A 21,838-nucleotide genomic window follows, 5' to 3' on the forward strand; every position below is an offset into this window, starting at 1 on the left:
AAGTAAAAAGAAAATCAAATATAGCTCTCCTGTAGTTCAAAAACATAAGAGATAGGTAACTAAATACTGATCTGAATGATGCAGGCAGGTAAAGACACCGTATCCAGACACAACACTGGGAAGTAAATACAGATAATCCCTCCCAGGAACCATGTTGATGTGCAGATTACCAAAATGTCTGTTACAGATGTAACACAGTCAGATTTCAGAAAGGAAAAGGATGAAGCTACGGTTATTTTGTTCTTATCTTTATTATGCTTTGTTCTGCATGAACAATAACCCCCTATTGCTTTTGCATTCCAGATGCAATAAACTCTTTTTACGAGAGATTAGTACCTCGACTTTGCTTCTGTATTTGATCAGCCAGAGCAGCTGTTCATTATTTTGTGTATTTCAAGGCAGCAGAGATTATCACTTAAACAGACATTAAAATTTGTGGTGGGGTGAATAATCACTTCAGCTGTTGGAAAACAGATTTGTTTGCTCTCTTAAAATATTGTAAAATGTTAAAATGTTTCTTTGACAAATGTGCTGTTTTGACAGCACACTCTATCATTTCAGTTTAGTGTACAGGCAGTAGTTACCATCCTTCTGCTGGTCTGGAAGGTGTTGGAGGCTTACGGGAAAGCCCAGATGTTGGTTTTAATAGAAGTCAAGACTCCTCCCACAGAGAACACTGTACTAGGACTGCAAAATCCCAGTTTTATTTCTAGCTCTGTGAGTTATTTTGCATGATTCAAACAGGTTCAGCTATGCTAAGATGTTGAGCAATTAAAGGAATTTTGAAGAATCTAATGTTTAATCTCACTATGCCTTATATCTCTCCAAAATAGTGTAAGAGATTCCTTTAAGAGTTAGGTACAAACTTGGAGCTTTAAAGTCAGCATCTTTTACTGGTTGAAATACCATGACCTCTCTTATATAGGAAAGCAAATTAGATGATCATGATGAAAACTTATGGGTTTGAAATCTATTCAGTTTTTCATTCTCAGTTAAGTGTTTAGATACTGAGACAGATATTAATCTTCCTGGCCATAAGATTAAAGAACATAAATAGATAAAAATGCAAGTTTGTCATCAGATGTGGCCAGAGAGGGAAAACAGAGCCCTACTCCATAAATGTTTTCAAATGTTAAGAGTATGGTGTCTTCTGGTTCCAGTATTCACTAAGATCACCGATCTCCAAATGAAAGGGATCTGTCCATTTGCAATTCATGAAGGATGAAAGTGCAGTTGAAAACAGTAATTTGGAAATTGTAATGACGGGAGAGAATCTTCTTGCTCCCAGATCTTGTGGTCATCAAATTAAGTGCACACTGTTCACAGTTACTACAGAAGCTTCATTGCCTGCATGTGCTGTATGACCTGCGTATGCTGTATGACTTGCATATGTATATAAAAAGAGAAAGATAGTTTCTACTTGGATAACTTTCTAAAGACTAAGATCAGCTAAAAACAGCTATTATATGTAGAAATTAAGGACAAAGCAGGCTGATAAAGATAGGCACCTTGTGAGATTTCCAGTTGTGAATAAACACCTAAAGTGCATAAACCTGAGTGTAACCAAGGAATCAAAAATACTTTAAGCTAGTAGACTTGAAAATCTTGCTAGAATATATACTTACCTTTAGGGGTCTGAACACCTTTGAAGATCTGCTCCAAGACCAGGTTTATGACAGAAGAAGGACTATGTGTCTCCTGTGTCATATCAAACATCTTATTCACAGGGCTATCAAGCAATGTCTATAAGGCACAATATTTTCTTAACGGAGACTATGAAAGTGTCATGGAGAAAAGGGAAAAAGAAAGTTCTTGTTACAATGTAAATCCTCATTGGTCACTTTCCTGGGTCAGAAAGTCTAAAAGAAGCTACTCAGGAAATTTGCCAGCATCTACATGAGCATTCCTAACTCAGCAGCTGGGGATCAGAAATACCCTGCTTGCTACGTTTCCTTTAACAGCTTTCCTGTCTCTGTCCGTAATTTGGCAGATGCAGGGTGGGGATAACACATCCAAATCCCAGCCATTTCTGGCAGCATGGTGTGAAATTAGGTGAAATCAACTGAGTTAAACATACATCTCTATTTTAATACTTTTGCTTATATTGTGAGGCTGCTGAGTCTGCGGAGGTCTCCCTTTGCATGCTAGTACCTACTGGAGTTTTGTTCTGGCCTAACTGACCTCCAGAGGTGTAGGGTATCTCATATGGAACATTACAGGTGAGACTGGGGAATGTATCACCTGGGAAAATAGCTTTGGGGACTGTCCATCTTTCTGTCTCTTCCTTCTTCCAGTTTATGAATCCAATGCAGACTTCTGCCCCCGTCTCTGAATAATATACTAGGATCTGTTTTAAATATACTGCTAGTTTGTATTCATGAAGGGATTGAACTTTAGTCAATGTAAATTATAAATCCTCCAGGAATGTTATTTCCTCTCTTAACACATTGCTATATTGCTGAGCAGATTTCATGGTGCAGCTCCTTTCAGAGCTCTTTAATTTATATTCCATGAGCAGAACACATCCTACCTTTCAGTGTGTCCTCTGGGTTCAACGTACCTTGAAAAGTCCAGGTCCATCCGAACATGCAGTTCACTTCTCACCACAGTAAGGTATTTGTTTATTTAAGTGCAATTTAAATTTCTATATTGTTCTGGAGTAACCAGGTTAGCTTTATCTGAAGAAATTGTGAGCTTGCAATGAAGTGTTAGTAGCTATCCTATAATTAATACTGTTTCATCAGCACAGGAGCTGACAGGAATGGTTTTTCTCCAATGCCACTCCTATTTACTTTTTTTTTTTTTTTAACATAAAAATCATTAATTCAGAACCTCACATCTGAATAATCCCTGGTGCATAGGATGCTAATTTGAAAATGCCACGAATTAAACATTTTTTGCCCATTTATTGGTTGACTTGTTGCATTAACAAGAAAACTGATAAGTTTAATTACTTTTATGAAAATGAAAGGAAACTATTATTATTTTCTAAAGTGCTAACGGTAGTGCCACTTTAAACTAAACTGAAGCATACCACAGGCTAAGTGACATGCTTGGTAGGAAGCATATCAAACAATGCAAGAGAATTTGTATTTATTAGGACAACATTAGCATTTTATGGTACACAGATTGATTACCCAACCCTGATCTGCTTGTTTCTCGCCTTCCATGCAGTGTTCTCCTCTAGGCTCTTGTACAATTCCCTATTCCCAACAGTAATAGTGATTATTTGATTCAATGATAGATTATGTAGCCTGTATGTAATCAAGAGTTGGTAGCAATTACATTCCAAATGTAAAGACTTTTAAAAAGATGTTTACATGGTAGATTTAAAATAATATAGATTATGTGACACAGTTTTCCTCTCTGAAAACACAGTGAGGGATTCTTGTTTGTGTTTTGATTCTGTAAAGAATGCACTATCATTCATATCATGCATATTTTATTGATGAATTATTAAACTGGCTTCTCCTTTGTTAAAATCACAAAGTTCTTTTGCCTTCATTAACACTGTCCAGGTGAGAATTAGGAAGTAATTCTGCCTAGGGTATACTGCCACATAAATATATCTCAGTTGTGTAATTCCATTAACTGTCTTAAGGGTTACTTTTGACTTCACACTGATAGAAGTTAGAGGAGAATTCACCCCAGAGACTTCACTGGATAGGTCACTTGCCACCAAGAACTCTATTGTTCCTTCACAACTTTAATTTCCACAACAGGTCAAGATGGAGTGGTGAGGGGGGAGGGAATAAAAAGCATCATGTAACAGCATAAAATAAATATGAATGTCATTTTGCATTTTGGTCATAAGTAGCAGTTAGGTCTTTAACTGTCTCTGACTACTTTTAATGCCACAACTTCTTAGTCGCTGCATGAGTTAATTGAGTATTTGGCATGATTTCATTGATTTGAACCAAAGGCATAATAGTTTACATGGCTGAAGATAAAGCCAAGTCACAGGCTTTAGATAGGAGATGGGCAAGACCTTTTAGTCTCTGATTGCCTGGGATTTTTTGAACAACATTTGAGAAACAAAGCCAAACCATCTACCCTTTCCAACACTAACAGGACTGCAAAAGTTAAGTTCTATCTTGTAGAGAGATGGGGTAGGATTCTTCTTGACTAAGTTAAAGATGAGGAGTGTCTGCAGTACAGGGGTGCAAATCAGCTGTCTGAACACAGGTTTCTGCAGTATTCTGACTGGTCTCTAGCTACTGCTCCAAAAAGATGAGGGCCTCTGGTAGTTCCTGTGTTTTACAGGCATGCAGGTAGCTCAGATGTTCTCTCAAATGGCACTCCATGCCTGCATTTAGGTGACTGACATACCCCAGGTGCCTAAATTCAGGGCAGTTGTCTAATCTGTTGTTCTAGCCAAAGAAGGTCATATCGAAATAGTCTATAAAGCCTATGAAATGTGTCCTACTGTCATTAGGTTCTGCAAAAGGACAGAAAAATGCCATTCAAGAGCTTATCTCCTCCCTGTAAACAGTCTGCACAGTCCAGTGTAGCCATCCATGCTGTAAGTTCCTACCCCTCCTGACTGGGACGTTGCTGACTGTAAGTATCGCAAATACAACCTCTGGTAGTACAGTGCATCTTGAGAGTGAAGGAGCTGATGTAGCTTCATACTGGTGAGCACTTAGATAAATAATACTTCAGACTTTGGAATAAAGCTCAGGAAATAAGGGTTTAGGTCTTAGCTCTGTCTGACACTTCACAAGAAATCAGTTTAACAGAATAGGGAATTATTCACAGACAAAAATTTAGAGCAAGAAATGTCAAGAAATAATTTTACAGATAAACTGGTGTGGTGTTTTTTGCACACAGTCCTTTTTCTACTCCGCAGCCTGGGGAACAGTTGCCACTAAGAGCCACTGACTACAAATGAAGTAGGAGAAGTGGAAAAGTAGAAATACTTTGTAACTTGAAGTAGCATGGTTTGTGCTCACAGTCTGAGTCAAGGTGGTTTGGTCTCTCCCTTCCAGGATTAGGATCAAAAAAGGTCCTATAGTAGGGTGAAGGAGTGCAATGACACCCTCCTTATCTTGTTTGTTGACCAGATGTCATTTTAAAGTTGCCTGGTTTGATTTAAGCACAATAATCCTTGTCTGCAGGCAGAAACTGGGTCCAGTGAACTTCTGAGGTTATTTTGGATCTTTTTCTCTGCAGTGTCAGGATGGTTTGTTGGTTGTACTCCCACTTTCCTTTCATAATAGAAAGATTTGTGTAATTTAGTCTCCTTGAGGTGCCTTCTTGTCTGACTTACCTTCATAATCAGTTGTGTCTAAAAGGCTGAGTTGAACTTTTCTTACACATGAAAACTTAAAGTCAGGCTTCTTCTGTGCAACAGCACCTAAAGAATATTTACTTACAAAATACATAGATGCTTAGATGCTATATTTAATTTGGAAGTCTTCTGCTTAGCCTCTGGACCAAATCTAGGAAAATGTTTAGATGCCTGCATTCCCTCTTAGAGAAGGAGAAATTAGGCACACAAGTACTTTGATGTATCCAACTCTGTGCCTGATCTACTTGTTTATATAAAGGAGACATTTCTCTATTGTTGTTCCACCTTTTCTCTCCTTTATTCTCAGGCAATCTGTGGTGAAATTAACCACAAGCATCCAAAGTTTGAATGTAAAGTACTAGAGCTTAAAGGCATGAGCCAAACTTCTAGGTGAAGTTGGGTCATCTTGGGACAGACAAGAAAGGATGACTTGCCCCAGGTAATTTAGCAATGTAATTGTTATCCACATTTGTTTTTCTGTGTTGTTGTATTATAACAGCTCACCCAAGTAAAGCTGTAATTTTTATGGGGTTTCTCTACACTTTACCAAAATGCACATAACAAGAAATTACATTTCTTCTCTCTGTCTGCTATGCTTGCTATCAATGGTCTGGCTGACTAGCAGTGTGAACTTACACAGCAGAGAAAATACGTTGGCTGGTTGCACTTCTTTCTGTGGGGAAAAAAAAAGAAATAAAAAATCAAGAACAACTCTTTCAAAACATATCAGCCTGTAAATTTTATGCTTTATGTGTGTGACTTTATATTACTATTCAAAGAAAGAAAGAAAAGAAGGGGGAACAGGAGGGTCTCCTCTTAGCCCCTAAAACACTAAAGAAAAAAGTTTTATAGACTTCTCGAGTACCATTAGGCAAGCATTGTGTATCTGAGTATTCATTGACTACACTGGCTCATTTATCAAAGGGAAATGAGGTGTCACCTCAAGCACTCCTATTTTTTAAGTATTTGTGATGCTAATCTCAACATCTGAACAAAAGCATGGGATGGAAAGAAGACTGAGAAAAAAAAGCTTTTCTGCCATAATAATATAAGAAAGAATGATTGTTCCCAGCATCAAATCAAGCTTCTGCGATTCTTCGCTAAATCCTGTTTTTCTACATCCTTTTATCTACAAGTAAATGTACCACAGATGAAGAGTGGTGACTTAAATACATGCTTGGACAGAATTAATTGCTATAGAATAGTCTTTGTGAAAATTAGACAAAGGGCAAGAGGAGAAGCATGAAGATGTAAGGCTTAGTGGAACACAGAGAAGTTTAACAAAAGTTTATTATAACAAACCTGCCAGTCTCAGGCTTTGCAAAACCAGGGGGCAAAGCTCAAGCATTTTATGATTAAAAAATACTGGGTTCCTTTGCAGCTGCCTCCTTATCTCTGAACTGCTAAAGGATACGCCAAAGTCCAAGACATCTATCCAGGCACTGAACTATAGTGACATCTGAAAATTCAGCAGCTACTCTAACTGGGCGGCTTGGCTTTCTGTGCAGTCACTTAGGGCAAGGAAGGTGACTCTGAAGAGTGACGATGATTCAAAGATGGAGAAGGCACAACAAAAGGTGGCTTTATAGCCAAACAGTGAGGGCACTCAGCTTCAAAGGAGCCACCTCTACTAGTTCTCTGTCAGTTCTTTCAGGCAGAAAATGTATTTTGATCTGATTGTGAATATGTCCCATTTGAAGCAGTTCAGGGTTACCAAGATGGAGCTAATCCATAGAGTGAGGGCAAATAACTGATATATTTAAAAAACAAAAACAAACAAACAAAAACCCAAAACAAAAAACAAACAAACAAACAAAAAGCAATGGTGGCTGTTCCATAACAAGTCATAAATTCGAAGAAAATATATACATATATTTGGAGGATGAAGGCCAGAGGGTCTTTCAAGTCACGGAATTAATAACCAATGAACCTGCCTGAAAAGGTAAGTCAGTGGGAAAGATGGGGAGACTGGAAGAGGCTGAGGCAACATAAAATTCCTAACCCAGAGGTAAAAGGATGGATGAAAGGGAAAACTAACAGGACCTAAAAATATGACAAGTACTCTAAACAAATGTTTCTGTGCAAACTTTCTAGGACAAATGATCATTTCCAGTGCGACAAGAGATGAAATGATCACTGCTTTTCTGTCTTTCGTATGCCCTATCCCAAATTCGCCTATGGTCTATATCCTATAGTGGGAAAGTAACAGTTATTTTCCAGAAGAAATGGGAAGAAATAGGGGCAGACCTGCCTGCCTTTGCAGTCGCACCCACGCAGGAGGCACTGATGCATATGAGTAACCCTGCAAATGTGAGCAGCCCCGCAGCATGTCCTGTACACAAGCGTTTGCAAGAATAAACTATTGTTAATGGAGATGGAATCCATCTCTCCATATTGTGCAGGATAGACATCACCTGAGCTGGTTGCCTGAGGCTGCCTTCAGAGCCAGTGGAGAGGAAAAGGCACCTTCAGAAGCCACTTCACCTCATCCCAAGGTAGACATATGGAAAGCAATCTCAGGCTGCGTGGCTCACAGGAATATATCTACATTATCAATACCAATGTTTAATCAGGTTAATCCCACCTATTCTGTCAGTGTCCTCAAACAGAAACTCACAAACCAGAGACCCAAGGGGAAATCAGGCATCGCGTGGGTCAATGGTGCAGGAGCTACTGCCTCAGTGTCTGCAGGATCTGAAGATACAGAGCAAGCACACCACATGCTCCCTGTAACATGTGTTGGGTGTGACAGGTTCTGGAGAAATGGATTTGTGAAAGGTCACCAGCAAAGCAAGTTTGGATCAAGCTTCACCATTAAAGGAGGGACTGCTTAGCAAACAGATAATTATTTCATTGGTACTGATGGGATGTAAGATGTTGGTTCTGGCTTACTACCTACTGTGCTGCAGCTGCAGGAACGCAAGTTCCAGAATTCCTTGCAGAAACATCCAACACAAGTGATTTTCAGGTGCAATAAGATGAGGTTTTATGAATACCAGGGAAATTGACATTAGATGACATCTCAGTATATCTTCAAGTCCTTAATCTCCATTTGCAAATCTCATCCTCAAACCCCCAAAACACTTAAAATAAAATTTATTTAAATAAGTCAAGTCCTTAAAAACTGAAATATTTAGAAATGTGCTATACTAAAATAAGTGACAAGTCTTATAAAAAATCTATGTGTCTCTTTCTTATGGTATAAACTTCCCTTTCATATTAAACAGAGACATTAATTATGAAAATAGAATTATTTAGGTAGGGGAACATTTAAAAAGAAACATAACTAGACTAGAAAGTGGCTCATACTGGATCTTGCTTTTCCTGGGTTTGATACAAGTGCAATTCTGAGGACAGAGGAAAAAAGTGAAAAATCCTCATTCGATTAGCTGAGTTTTATTTTTCTCTGTTTGTTATGTTTTTATTAGAAGCATCTCAGAGGTTTATAGTACTAGTGACTGAGTGAAATGAATTAGAAAACAGCACAAGTAAAAGGCTGCAAAGTTCATTTTATATGCAGTCATCAAATGGCTTTGCAACATATCTCATTCGAATTATATGATAGATGTGTATTTGACACAGGCATATATGCAGAAGTTTTAACACTATAAGAAACTGCATAAGATAGGCAGAGTTTGTTCACTAAAATGTGTTTTTACTGAAACAATTGCTGTGATAGCCACATTAAAATTTGAACACAAATGCGTCATTAAGAGAAAAATAGCAAAAATGTCTGTTATAAAAATATTTGCTGCTCTAAGGCAAATAGGACATAAATGAAAAATAAAAACCATGCAATGTGCAGGTTTTATTTCCCCTTTAAATGTTATTTCCTCACATTTGCTAAAGGAATGCCTTCAGTCACATGGAAACAAACTTTAGTTTTAGTGTAGGTAAGGTTTCACAAATCCTAAAAAGGATGGCTTTTTTTTTAAACTCCTTTTTTTTAATTAACCTTATAAATATGTAATTAAACTTTTTACAGTCCAGACTTTTCAATGTCCTGCTGGCACAGAAGGATTAAATATATGAGACTGACTAGAAAGCCTTTCTATAAATCAAGGTGATCCTGATGTGTCTGTTACTGCAGTCCTCTGCTGCCCCAAGGCAAAAAAGCAGTAGGGATTTTCATTATTATTTTTTTTTCTGCTCTTTTAAGTTTCAGTAATTGGCAGTGTTGGTAACACTGCAGGGGAAAGGGATGATTCTGTGGCCGTACTGTGACCATGTGAGCTGCAGGGCTGGGCACCACGGGGCTGCTGCTGCATGAGGGTGGTAAAATATTGGTCCAAGTTGTCCAGAGAGGTGGTGGATGCCCCATCCCTGGAGACATCCCAGGCCAGGCTGGATGGGGCTCTGAGCAACCTGATCTGGGTGAAGATGTCCCTGCTCATGGCAGGGGTGGCACTGGATGAGCTTTGAAGTTCCCTTCCAACCCAAACTGTTCCATCATTCTGTGATTCTGTGACATGAAGCTGACATCCTATGACAAACATTGCCAGAAGGAAGGTGCAGACCCCTCTGACCATCTCACCAGGTACACCCCCATGTCTGTCAGGTCTTATTATAGCATCCAGACCCAGCCATCAACTACAGCATTTACAGAGATGTTCATCTGGTCAAATGTCCAATGTGTAACTCTATTTGAGCTAGCCCCCAATACTTATTTTACAATTAGCAGGGGGAAACAGGCAATTTAAAGATGCTAATAGTCTAATACCCTACACCTAAAAAGATGTGTCTAAAATGGTTAAGACTGATTACACTCATTAAATAAAAATAAAAAAAAAAAAACAAAACATGTTGTTTCTCTCCATTTGTTTTATAGTGATCCAAAAGTGGTTAGTCCACTGTATCCATTTGTGCCATAGGCATTTCACACTCTTGAGGTCTAATTCTTAGTGCTATAATTCACAGCTGATGTGTCAGATGGCTTTCAGACCTTTTTCATTCTGTCTCAGTTGCTTAAATTGTAATCTGTGGCAAATCAAATCTTTCCTTTGCCTGTCTCATCTGCTTCTTCAGTGGCAGTTAGTTATTTTTTCCTGCACCTCCATAGATCCTCTGCGATGCCAACCTGCGGCAGCTGCACCTCAGCCATTCACTTTGCCTTATCCCTGCTCACATGGGAGATGCCACGTGTGATCTGATACCTGCATTTTCACATTTTTCACATTGTTCTTCCTCTGAAGCCAAGAGCTATCATTCTCAGTATTACTATAAGGTTCATGACTTGTGTGACACTTTTTTTAGGGAGAGCAGAAGGGAGCCTTGGAAAGGATGTGGAGGACTAATGTGACTCACTGTAGGTGTACAAACCAGTGTCAAAATATATTGAAGGGTTGTGCACTCACATGTTTTGCAGCCTGTTCTTTTTGGAGACGTCCAACTTGAAATACAAACGGTACTACATTATACAAGCAATTTTTGTGGGTTTTGACTGAATATAAATGCAAAAACAATGAGTTCCAGTAACACATCAAGCATTTCTTATGGTGACACCACATCTCAGCTAAGGCTTCTATGAACCATGTTTATACATTATGTGTAACATATTACATATATTAATTATGCATAATGTTATAACAACCCTTGCAGTAACATAAGCTTGCAAGCTATTACGAACCATAGCCTTGGGATTATATCATCTGCAGTTCTCAGTCCAGCTTTGTCCTTCCACATGTTTCCTTTCCAAGGAAATGTCATGTCTTTGACATACATTTCCCCCTGGAGATAGGCTGGCCCCCTGTGGGAGCATCAGCATGTGCTTCAGAAATTCCTTTTCTTGGTTTCCTTGTGTTCGTATGTGTTTATATGTTTGACTAGCTTTTTATTACTTTGTGACTAACAAGTTAGGAAAGTTCAAGTTATCGACAGTCACCTCTGAGCATAGAGTTGTCTCAAATACTTAAGAATAAGTGTTTCTGTGTTATATACAGGTTGTCATAACTTGGTGTTTGTAATAAATCTGTCAGGGCTTTTGCAAGCAGTTAGTGCCAGTTTTCTTCTTTCTCTAGTTGAGTTATGTCAACAAGATCCGTTATGTTGGAACTAGATGGAAGCACCTTTTTTTCTACAGACCTCTTAAAGCCTTTTTATTCATTAGCATGCACAGGTTTCCTTCAGGTCTGCCTAGCATGAAGGAAAGAAAGTTAGTTGCAAGATATGAAACTAACTAAGGCAATTTCATCTTTCTACTGTAGTGCAAAAAATGGCATATATTGATCAGTCTGGTGAAATAAGTTAAACATTTCACTTCCTGTTCTCTTTTTGTGTCCTCATAAAAGCAATTCAGGAAACATGAAACAGAGACAGAAGGGGGAAAAAAAAAGGTCTTTTTTGTTGCTAGGGTAATATCTCTGACACTCTGACACTGTTCAAAAGTATGACCAGAAAGGTAAGGGAGTCAGAAATGAAATAGTCAGTCCAAAGAATGAGCGTTCTTTTGAGCAGGGTCAGCAAAGTATTTCCCATTTATTTCTCTGTAAGGCTTTCTACAGTAAACCTTGACAGCCTGATAAGAATTGATGAAGTAAACCTGTGTCGTTGGACTGACGGAAGAGGTAGGTGGAAATGTACTCTGAAATTCTCACTAAATCGACCTTAGGAGTCATGGCATCTACTTCACACTTGTACAAGTCACTTCAAATGCCATCCGAATGGCTAAACAAATATCCCTGCCTTCACAAATAGTTGGGAAGCTCACCTTCAACATAGCTTATTTACATTTTTCCCTTTTCTGCAGTGGAATGCCTCTTGGTCTTAGAGATAGGATTTGGGCAATTGCTTTGTGATATATAAAATGTTCAGTGTCATACATTAAACAGAAACAGGTTTGGAGGTGCAACGTGCAAAAAACAGCATAAGGGTAAATAACATTTTTTTCTTTACTGCACCAGAAGAAAGCTGCAAGACTCAAGGGGTCAATAAATAGTCCAGGTATAGAAGAAGCACCTAAGGATGTGAAGACTATAGGAGAAAACACAAATTATTTTTTTGCATCAGTGCTCGCCATAACCTTTCTTTACAGGTGAGGAGTCTGAGGAACTGTCTCAAATCTAGTTGTCAAGAGCAGGCATATCTATAAAAAAAAAAAAATGATAAAATGAACAATAAAAAATTGCCGGACTCAAGCGATAAACTGATTCAGATAAGAAACTGCAGACCTACTACCTGTGGTTTGTAACCTGTTTCTTAAATCAGCCTAGTTACCAAAGGAATAAAACATGTCAGGTGTTGTTTAAAAGTATTTGGGGTTTATGTGGAGAAATACAGATGAATCAATCTGTCTGTCATACCAGAAAATTGGTAAGAAAACTAGGGCAAGGAATGGTATTAACTAACGTGTGGAAAAATCTATTGGGAATAGGTTCTTGATATGGAGATAGTCGTGCTGCACATGTCTGCAAGAGCACTTTGGAGTCCACAAGCAAACAGATACAGGTGACCTAGAACTGGATTTTTGCAACACTTTGGACAAATTTCCTCATAAAAGACTCTCAAGGAAACCTAATGCAGACAAGAAGAGGTAGAAGGTGCTTGAGAATGAGGAAGCAAAGGGCAGAGGCTCACGTTCAATTGTCGGTATGAAGGAAGACCTGCGAGTGAGTTCCTCAAACATCTGTTCTGGGACCTATATTGCTTAACATAGACTGGAAAGATCTGGAAAATGTTTGACTAACTAAACACAAGACTCTTATTTATACAGAGAGATATTCAGAATAGTAAAAAGTAAAACTAGCAGTTACAAGACACAAAAGGATCTCAAAATATTGACTGATGGGACAAAAATGATGCAGATAAAAGTCACTGTTGATGAATGTGAAACACTGCAGATGAGACAGAAAATAACTAGCTATGCATGTGATACAATGGACTCTAAATTGACTACTACTGCTTAGGATAGTTCTCTGTAAATTCCAGCCCAGCTGTCAAAATGACAAAGAAAATGCTAGAAAAATATTAGGAAAGAACAGAAAAAAAAAGAAAACCAATATCATCATGACACTGTAATAATAGGTATTTTTCTCCCGCCCTAAGGGCTCCAAATGGTGGTCTGCTGATCTCAGGAAAAGGTACTGTGAAGCTAAAAAGAGAATAGAGAAGGGCAGAAATATGATCAGTTGCAAATAATGAGAAAGGAAAACCAAGCAGCCTAGAATTTTTCAGCTCTCATGCAGAGGACGGGTATGGTATGTATTTGACATCATTAACAGCATAATGAGGATGAGGAAGGGAAAAATATTTGTGGTTCCTCGAAATACAGTAAATCAGGATTCTCACTGAGGCGGGCTTAAAATGCAAACAAAAAAAGAAGTGCTTTTCACACACCACCTAATTTGGTGAGGGAATTCCCCACAGCAGGGTTTTGTAAAGGTAAACAGAATAATGGGATCAAAAGAAGATTAAAGTCCCTAAAGCACAGGTTACTGGAAGCCATAAGTGGTATATCAAGAGAAAAATTTTCTTCTTTGTCTGGTCAATCGCCACATTTTTCTAAACATCTGCTACTGACCAGGACCAGACTGAAAATACTGTCCTGGATGGATATTTGTTGTGATCCTCTTATGCTGTTCTTAGAAAGCTATTTCTGCTCACAGGCCAGGCTCTATCACCACATGAGGTGCCTCTTTCACACCATAAGAAAGATACCAGGGCATAATCCATCTAGGACCTGTACTCTAAGGATCTTCTCACTTTTTCTTTTCCATCCCAAAGCCCTTCCCCTTTTAGAGCATGCTGTAAAATTAAGCCAGGTGACACAAGGACATATTACAATGAGCAGGTTTGATATTGGTTGACATTTATTACATGAAAATTAAGGGTTTTTTCCTTCATTAAGCCTTTGCATGGAAAATTGGGATGTACAAACAAAATTACTGTCATGTATCTGCAGTCAGCCTATCTAGTGTTTGGCTTGGGCTGTATGGCTACGTAAGAGCCAACACTGGCAGTCCCCTCTAATAGGAAGTCTGAGCAAAGTCCACCATGTCTACCAACTATCTTCGAGTGAACTCAGCCCTCCCTTATTTGGGAAGGAGGGAGGAAAGACCCTTATACCTTTATGAAGTTTGGAAATAACATATTTGCTGAAAAGCCTGTAAGAGACAGAGACCAATAAAAGCGTAAGTCACCTGCCTCCCTGCTGTCTCTAGGACTCATGAAATTGGCTGTTCAGAGTGAAGGTATCAATAAGCTTTGAATAATGTATGATTATTACCTTGTTGATGTTGTGTTAACTGGTATTTTAAACCAAAATTTGTTTATAGTTTAATAACAAGTTATTAATACCAAGTAGTAGTTTGACTACTGAGCTTTTCCCATCATGAAGCCCTCATGATTCTAATGACCTACACCTTTGCCAAAATGTAGTGGTCAGCATGGACTTTTCCATGTTGATTTTCTGTCTGTGCATCATTTCATACAGGAAAATTCAGTCACATATGAGAATAAGTCTAAGAAAACTATACGTTTTTCCCAACCAAACTCTAAAACCCAATAAAGCCCCACAACTGGGAACACAGACATAAAATAAGATGAGCAAAAGCCATTGTAAACTATTCAGGAAGGGTATACCTCCAAAATGTGAAAACACTCAGAAGTCACGAACACTTTCAGGTTTTAATGTCTATGTCCCATCTGTGAAATGGAAAACCAAAGTACCAGTCCTTTACCTCAGGAATTTAGTAAAGATAAACAAATTAAATAAATTAAAAAAAAAAAAAAAATTACCAAACACTTGAGTGTTTTTCTGGGAAGAAGTGGACCATTGTCTCTGTAATGCAGGGTAAGAATAGTGCACAATATACAAGGCAGAGTCAATGAGCAATGCAAAGACACGGAACTATTGCCAATGTCCTGCTTCTTTAGGGTGCTGAATGTTTCAGGATTTTCTGAAAAAAAGTGAAGACAGTATTAAATCAATTAAAGAGTGTATCAATACTCATATGCACAAGGGAGCCGAATTAAGATTCCACTGTCAATGTTAATTCTCATATTTTCTGAAATTGGATTGCTTTGCAACTTTCAGTTATTCTCCTAACCACATTTATTGGTGTGCAATTTAAACAGAACGAGCTGAAGAAAAACATACAGCTCTCTCAATTTGCCTGTATTTCCCCTTTATTCTTAAATCAGAGAGGACAACAGTGTTCTGACGAAAAGAAAAAATTTAAAAAAGGCATTCAATAAAAGGCTTTAAAACAGCCCAAGTGCTATTTTCATCATCATCTGCTCAATTATATTTTGTGTTGGTAGAAGTTTTCCAAGCACAGGTATGTCTTCCTTGTTAGAAAATGTTTTGCCTTTGTTAAGGGAAAGTCAAGATCCTTAACTTGCAAATGGCTTTTTTTCCCCTTCTTTTTTTTTTTTTTTTTTCAGTCTCATTTCCAGGAACTTCATTCCTTTTATTTCAGCTTTCTAACTCTGAGCTCACTGTTCTTTTCAGGAGTTCTAGTAAAATTAAATGGTTGGAAAAAAAAGAAAAAAGAAAAAATGCCACTAACAAAAATTCCAGCCAAGACAAATTCCGGAATATCTTTCAGCAGACAAACACAATAAACTTCCTGTTTATAAATTTAGCCATTCATTTTTGACTAGTGGCAAAGCAGAATCTCAGCAGGACATTTAGAGAGTACTATATCCAGATGGATTCTCAGTGTGAAGGAACTCTGAAATACACTCACTGACATAATAAAAACAGAGTTTTCAGGCTTGCAAAGCAGTGGCACCAGGGTTGTGAGTAAATTTATTTCATGGGAAGCCTGTATCTTGAGCTAATAGGAAAATGTAGATCTTTTGCCTTGCTTGGTATGTAGTAGGTCATAGATATGATAGGATTATAAAGGAAATAGATCTGTGTGCTGCGGCCCCTGACAGCACTGAGCTACATTTTTTGGCCCGTGCCCTAATTCAGAGTCACAAGCAATCCTTTCTATCAGCCAGTCAATGCTTTAAGTGCCTCACAGCTTGACTGTGTCGCATAACCTCCCAGGGGCAAAGCAAACTTGTCAATAATTCCTAAGCACCTTAAACAAAATATGTAAATGCAGCAATTCCTACAGAGAAGAGAGATGGGGGAAGGGAAAGTGTTTCAGAAGCGAAGAAATGTCGTTAGGGGATTTTTGGGGGTGGAGGGGAAGGAGTGGTTTGAAGACGCCAGAATGCTAGCAGCTGAAATACTAATAAAGATAATAACAATGCATAGAAACGTAAGGTGACTTAAGTAAAAAGCAAAATGTGTTAGGTGATTCCGGTGTCTTGTACCCAAATACTCACATGCTAGGAAAAAGAGGTAGCAGTTGGAATTTTGCAGAATGAGGTCATTTGCACATATTAATTTAAAGATTATGACAGCAACTGGAATATGCTCCTGTGCCATGCCCTGTCCCCTTACGAGGAAGAACTCTGCTCCTTCTGGGAAAGGCTGATCTCCTCTCAGAAAACAAATATCATCTCCTGTATCACAAATTTAGGGGAGGATGGAGTGGAAAGATGCAGTCTGATGGTAGAACATGGCTCCAGAGTAATGAGCAATGGAAATCAGAGGTGGTTCAATATGTGCTGCACGTCCCAGGCATACAACAGGCAAAGCCTGAGTGATGCTCAGCCCATCACCTGCATAAACCATGGTAGGATTTTTGCTAGGGAAGGGTTGTGGGGTGCAAGTGGAGTGCGTATACTTGTATGTCTGACAGGGACTTGGAGGGACCTTTGCTTGTTCATGCCATTTTATGAAGGACTCCTATTTGGACAACAGCTAGGTGCCATGTGTGTCCCCGGCAGTATGTTGAGAACCTGATTTCTGAGCAGGAAGCAGAGTTAGAAAGTGGGAAGCCAGTTCCCACAGTGAAGCCAGACCCTTTTGCCTGTTGTAGCTGATGAACAACAGCTGCCATTTGTTTCTGTGGAAAGAGGTCTCTTTGCTGAGAAGGGACAAGAAATCCTTGGGGTTAACTGGAGACATGGCCAACAGGTATGAGCAGGCAGCCAACTGCCTAAAGAGTAAACGGGAGGAAGGTGAGAAAGGCAGAGGGAAAATGTTTGAAGGAAATGAGAAAGTTGGCAGGAGAAAGGGATGTTGAGGAGAAGGGGTAGGTGGAGACACTGATGGTCATGGGAGGTAGAGGCAGAAGGAAGGATGTTGCTACATGTGCACAATGTGGAATGCAGTGTTCCTTCCATGTGCCATACCACACCGTGGGAAGCCCAGGGCTTTGTTGTTTTGAGCCTTGTAGTCAGAGTTTCCACTGTCCTTGTGGCTGAGAAAGGCTCAGGCTGTCCAAGAAATACCCAGACATGTAATGGTATATTTTCCATGTTAGTGCTAGCCCAATATCCTTCAGTCAGCTGAAAACATTATCACTGGACATCTGAAATAACAATGTCACTGACGTCCCAATAAGTGCCACATGCATCAGCCATAAAAGGATAGGCATTGTTAGTAGTAATGTACATGGGGACTTTTTGCACTATATGTATTGACCTAAAATCTCTTCAAAACCACTTAACAATAAGAAAAGAAGACATTGCATTTTGATTATGAGCTTCATGATGAAGTAAATCAAATATCAGTGTTGTTAAGAGAGAAGAAAGTGCATACTTGTACCAGGAAAACCTCACTAGATTGTCACTTCTTGGTACAGTGCATAATTTTCCATGGTGATTCATAAGGCCTTTGGGTATGACAGTGACACCCCTTACACTTTTCACAGGTGTGGATCTCTCCTAAGAATTACCAGATGGGGACAAATGTCCCTCTGAAAGACCTTTGCCTTTGGGTTCTTCCTTTGGTGTATATCAGTGTCACCTACAACTGGCAGGTAGGGATTAGACAGATAGCGCGGGGCTTTTGTAGGTCTCTGCATCAGCCAGTATGAACTTTTGTTTTTTGTATCTCCAAAGATGGAGACTGCCATGGCCACAGTGTTGTGAACACACATCTATGTCTACCCAAAAAAAGACCCCTGTGGCTACACAAAAATGGGAGCATAGCCCTGCTGTTCCATCCAACTATTGTTTTGCACCCTGAGGTGGGCAGACTCCCAGAAGAACATGATCTCGAGGTGCTGCTGATGTGTGCCCCAAACCACTGAGATATGCCAGGCTTGGTATTGCAGTGATGACCACAGCTGTTAGTCAAGAAAATCTGCTGCAGAGTGGGATTATGTCTAGTTGCACACAAAGAAAGAAGCTGCAGAGCTGTTGGAAATCAGGTGGCAGGGATCTATTTGTTAGAAAAAACTCATTGATCCATGGCCCTATTCCCTGTCCATTTCTGTAAGGTCCCCAGAAAAGGAGGAAAGATCATAAGCCTCATGAATTATTCAGGTAGGCTGGGCCCAATCCATAGATCACTCACGGGCTGTATGTGCACACCTGCAATTTTTCTAAAACATCACTTTAGGTTTTAATCAACAAATAACTTGAACGTGCCCCATAACCCTGAGTCCCCAAAGGAAGTCAGAACAATGGAGGAGTCTGCCTTACTTGATGAGGACTGGGTTAGGGAACAATTAGGCCATCTGGACATCTATAAATCCATGGGTCTGGATGGGATGCACCTGCGGGTGCTGAGGGAGCTGGCTGTGGTAATTGCTAGGTGTCTTTAGTTTGAAGAAAAGGAGACTGAGGGGTGACCTCATTAATGTTTACAGATATATAAAGGGTGAGTGTCAGGAGGATGGAGCCAGGCTCTTCTCAGTGACAACCAATGGTAGGACAAGAGGTAATGGGTTCAAACTGGAACACAAGAGGTTCCACTTAACTTTGAGAAGAAACTTCTTCTCAGTGATGGTGACAGACACTGGAACAGGCTGCTCAGGGGGGTTGTGGAGTCTCCTTCTCTGCAGACATTCAAAACCTGCCTGGACACATTCCTGTGTAGCCTCATCTAAGTGTTCCTGATCCAGTGGAGGGATTGGACTGGATGATCTTATGAGGTCCCTTCCAATCCCTAACATTCTGTGATTCTGTGATTCTGTGTTCCAAAACAACTGCTTATAGCAAGTTAGGAAACTCTACGAAGTATTTTGATGGAACAGTATGTTGCCATCAGACGTGAAATTGGAAATTTCCCACGTGTACAATCTTGAAACTCATGCTAAAATTCAATGTAAGAAAAAGATACGCATCTGTTTATTTGTGGTGGTAAGACTGTTAATTAATCGCATTCATGAATTTTATAAAAACAAATTCTTCTGCTCATCAAAGCTTTCTACAAACTCAATTTGGTGTGATGTGGGAACTCCATTTGAAAGGAATCTATCTTTTAACAAGCTATAGCTATTATCTCACTAACAGATAATTCACAAAAGCAAAATATTCATATTTTAGAAACTTTTAATGCTGCTTTAACACGTTTGAGTCAGAGACAGAAAATTAATAAATGAATAAAATTAATATTAAGACTCCTCTGGATTCAGGTCAAAAACACTGAGGGCTGCTGATTGTTCTCTCAAAACTGTTCACTGGCAGAGCTTAAATAAACAGCCTGATTGCTGTGTTCAGCCATGGGTATATCTACAACCAAGCGTAGCATAAGGTTCAAAATTTAGCCTCAAGTGAGTTATCTGCCCAGTAACACCCAAACACAGCTTAGCACAGAGTTTCACTGAGGTGTTTGGCTGGTTCTGCATTGTGCCACTCTGTGTCCCTGTCCATCTTAGCATCCAGTTGTCTGAAATCACAAGCTCAGTATGAGACTGCATCTTCACAACACCTTCTGGATGTAGCATATGCTATTCCAAAAGGGTATTGAGGCACAGTTATTTTCCTTACAAAATTAAAGATTGTTCTGTCAGAGTCATAGATGGAAATAAGGTCTCCAGAACCCTGCTTTGGAAAGACTGGGGTAAATTCTCTCATAGCTAAAAGGAGAGTCCATATTGCTAGGAGAACCAGCTGTGGAAGAATACTGGCAGAAAGTGGGACTGAAACCTTTGTTTCTAAGCTCCCTAAGAGCTTAGTCAGCTGGTCAGATTTTTTCCACACTTCTCAGTAGCCATAAATCAGATGTAAATGCAATTAGTAGCAGAGTTAGGGACCATTACCAGGTATTGTGCAGCAGCAGACATGGAAAAGGGAGAACCATCAGTGCCAAGGATGCTTCTTGAAATAAAGACATAAATGTCCAGGTCATCTCCTTGCATCTTAGGTGGCCTGCTGCAAATCATACAATAACGTCTCAGCCAAATTCCACTTGGTGCCTGTGGTGACCAAATTCATACATAGTGGATTTTATATCCTACCCAACCAAAAAGTTACTTTGATACTCAGTTTGAGCCATTGCTGCTGTGTACAAGGCAAAGCAGAATCAGATCTTTCCTTCTTCTAGTCTTTCCTGGAAATCAGCCTAAAAGACTGTGGAAAAGAAAAAAAAAAAAAGTATTCCAGGCCTGTTTGTTAAATTGTGCTATGGTTTAAAAGATATGGGACTGATTTCCTATTCATTCCAGTTTATCCTGATGTTATTGCAATGTATCATGTACATTTTAAACTAATTTACAGTAAGGTAACCCTGAGAGGAAACAGACTCTTTCATTTTGCTCCTGCCCAACCTTGAAGTCCTTACTGAAGCAGTTTAACATGCATATCTTAGCAAATGTCCTTGGCTTCCAAGTAAAACACTCGTAAAATTAGCCGAGCAGCTCAACTGAAATGGGTAGATCACAAAAGTAAGCAGATGTTAAATAACTTAACATAAAATATTAAAAAGCAGAAACAGATTTATTTGTCTTATTTCATTTTACTTTGTCTTAATTCTTCACTGGAACCAGGGCTGCTGCAACAATAGTGGCCCCATGCGAGTTGCTGGATTGCAGCTCCTGACTGCAGAGCCTCTTCCTGTGCTTTACCCGAGCAATGATGGTGTGCAAGTAGGAAGCTGGGCTGGGGGCAAGTCCGAAGCTTAGAGGAAGCATTCAGGGATAGACAGATGATGGCTTTCACACTGCTGAATAGTCAGAGGTGAGAAATTCACTGTGTCCCATCTGGAGCTGTGATGGAAAGGGAGGTATTGGGGTTTTATGGGCACTCTCTCCATACTACACTCAACCAGCAGGAAGCAGCTGCTCGCTGTCTCCCATAGCAGAGAATGAGCAATGAAGCCACGTTCAATACCAGTGGTGCCCCACAGAGCAGGGGCTTAAACTCGCCCTCTCTGAAATCAATGCATCCACCCTCACTGACTGCTACAGTGCACTCACCTCATGGGGTTTAATTCTCTCTTTAGGTCCACAACCTTGTGTCAACACTCCAGGTGATGTAAATCTTTGGGTTTCAAACATATATAACCCAAAAAGTAGCTTGCTTTTTCCTTTTGTATCCAGTTTTGTTGCACTCTGGAGCGATCTTTCCCCAGTAACTATTTTTCTTCTGTCTTCCCATATGGGAGAATATACAGAGATAACACAAAGGACATAGATTATACAGATAGAATTTATACTGATATAGAATTTATATGTCTACTTAGATGCAGCTATATATAAACACATATTTGTATATTTTTTATCTACGGATATATACATATATGCACAAGTACACTCTTTT

This window comes from Columba livia, chromosome 1 (genome assembly GCF_036013475.1).
Source record: "Columba livia isolate bColLiv1 breed racing homer chromosome 1, bColLiv1.pat.W.v2, whole genome shotgun sequence".
Taxonomy (NCBI): Eukaryota; Metazoa; Chordata; class Aves; order Columbiformes; family Columbidae; genus Columba; species Columba livia.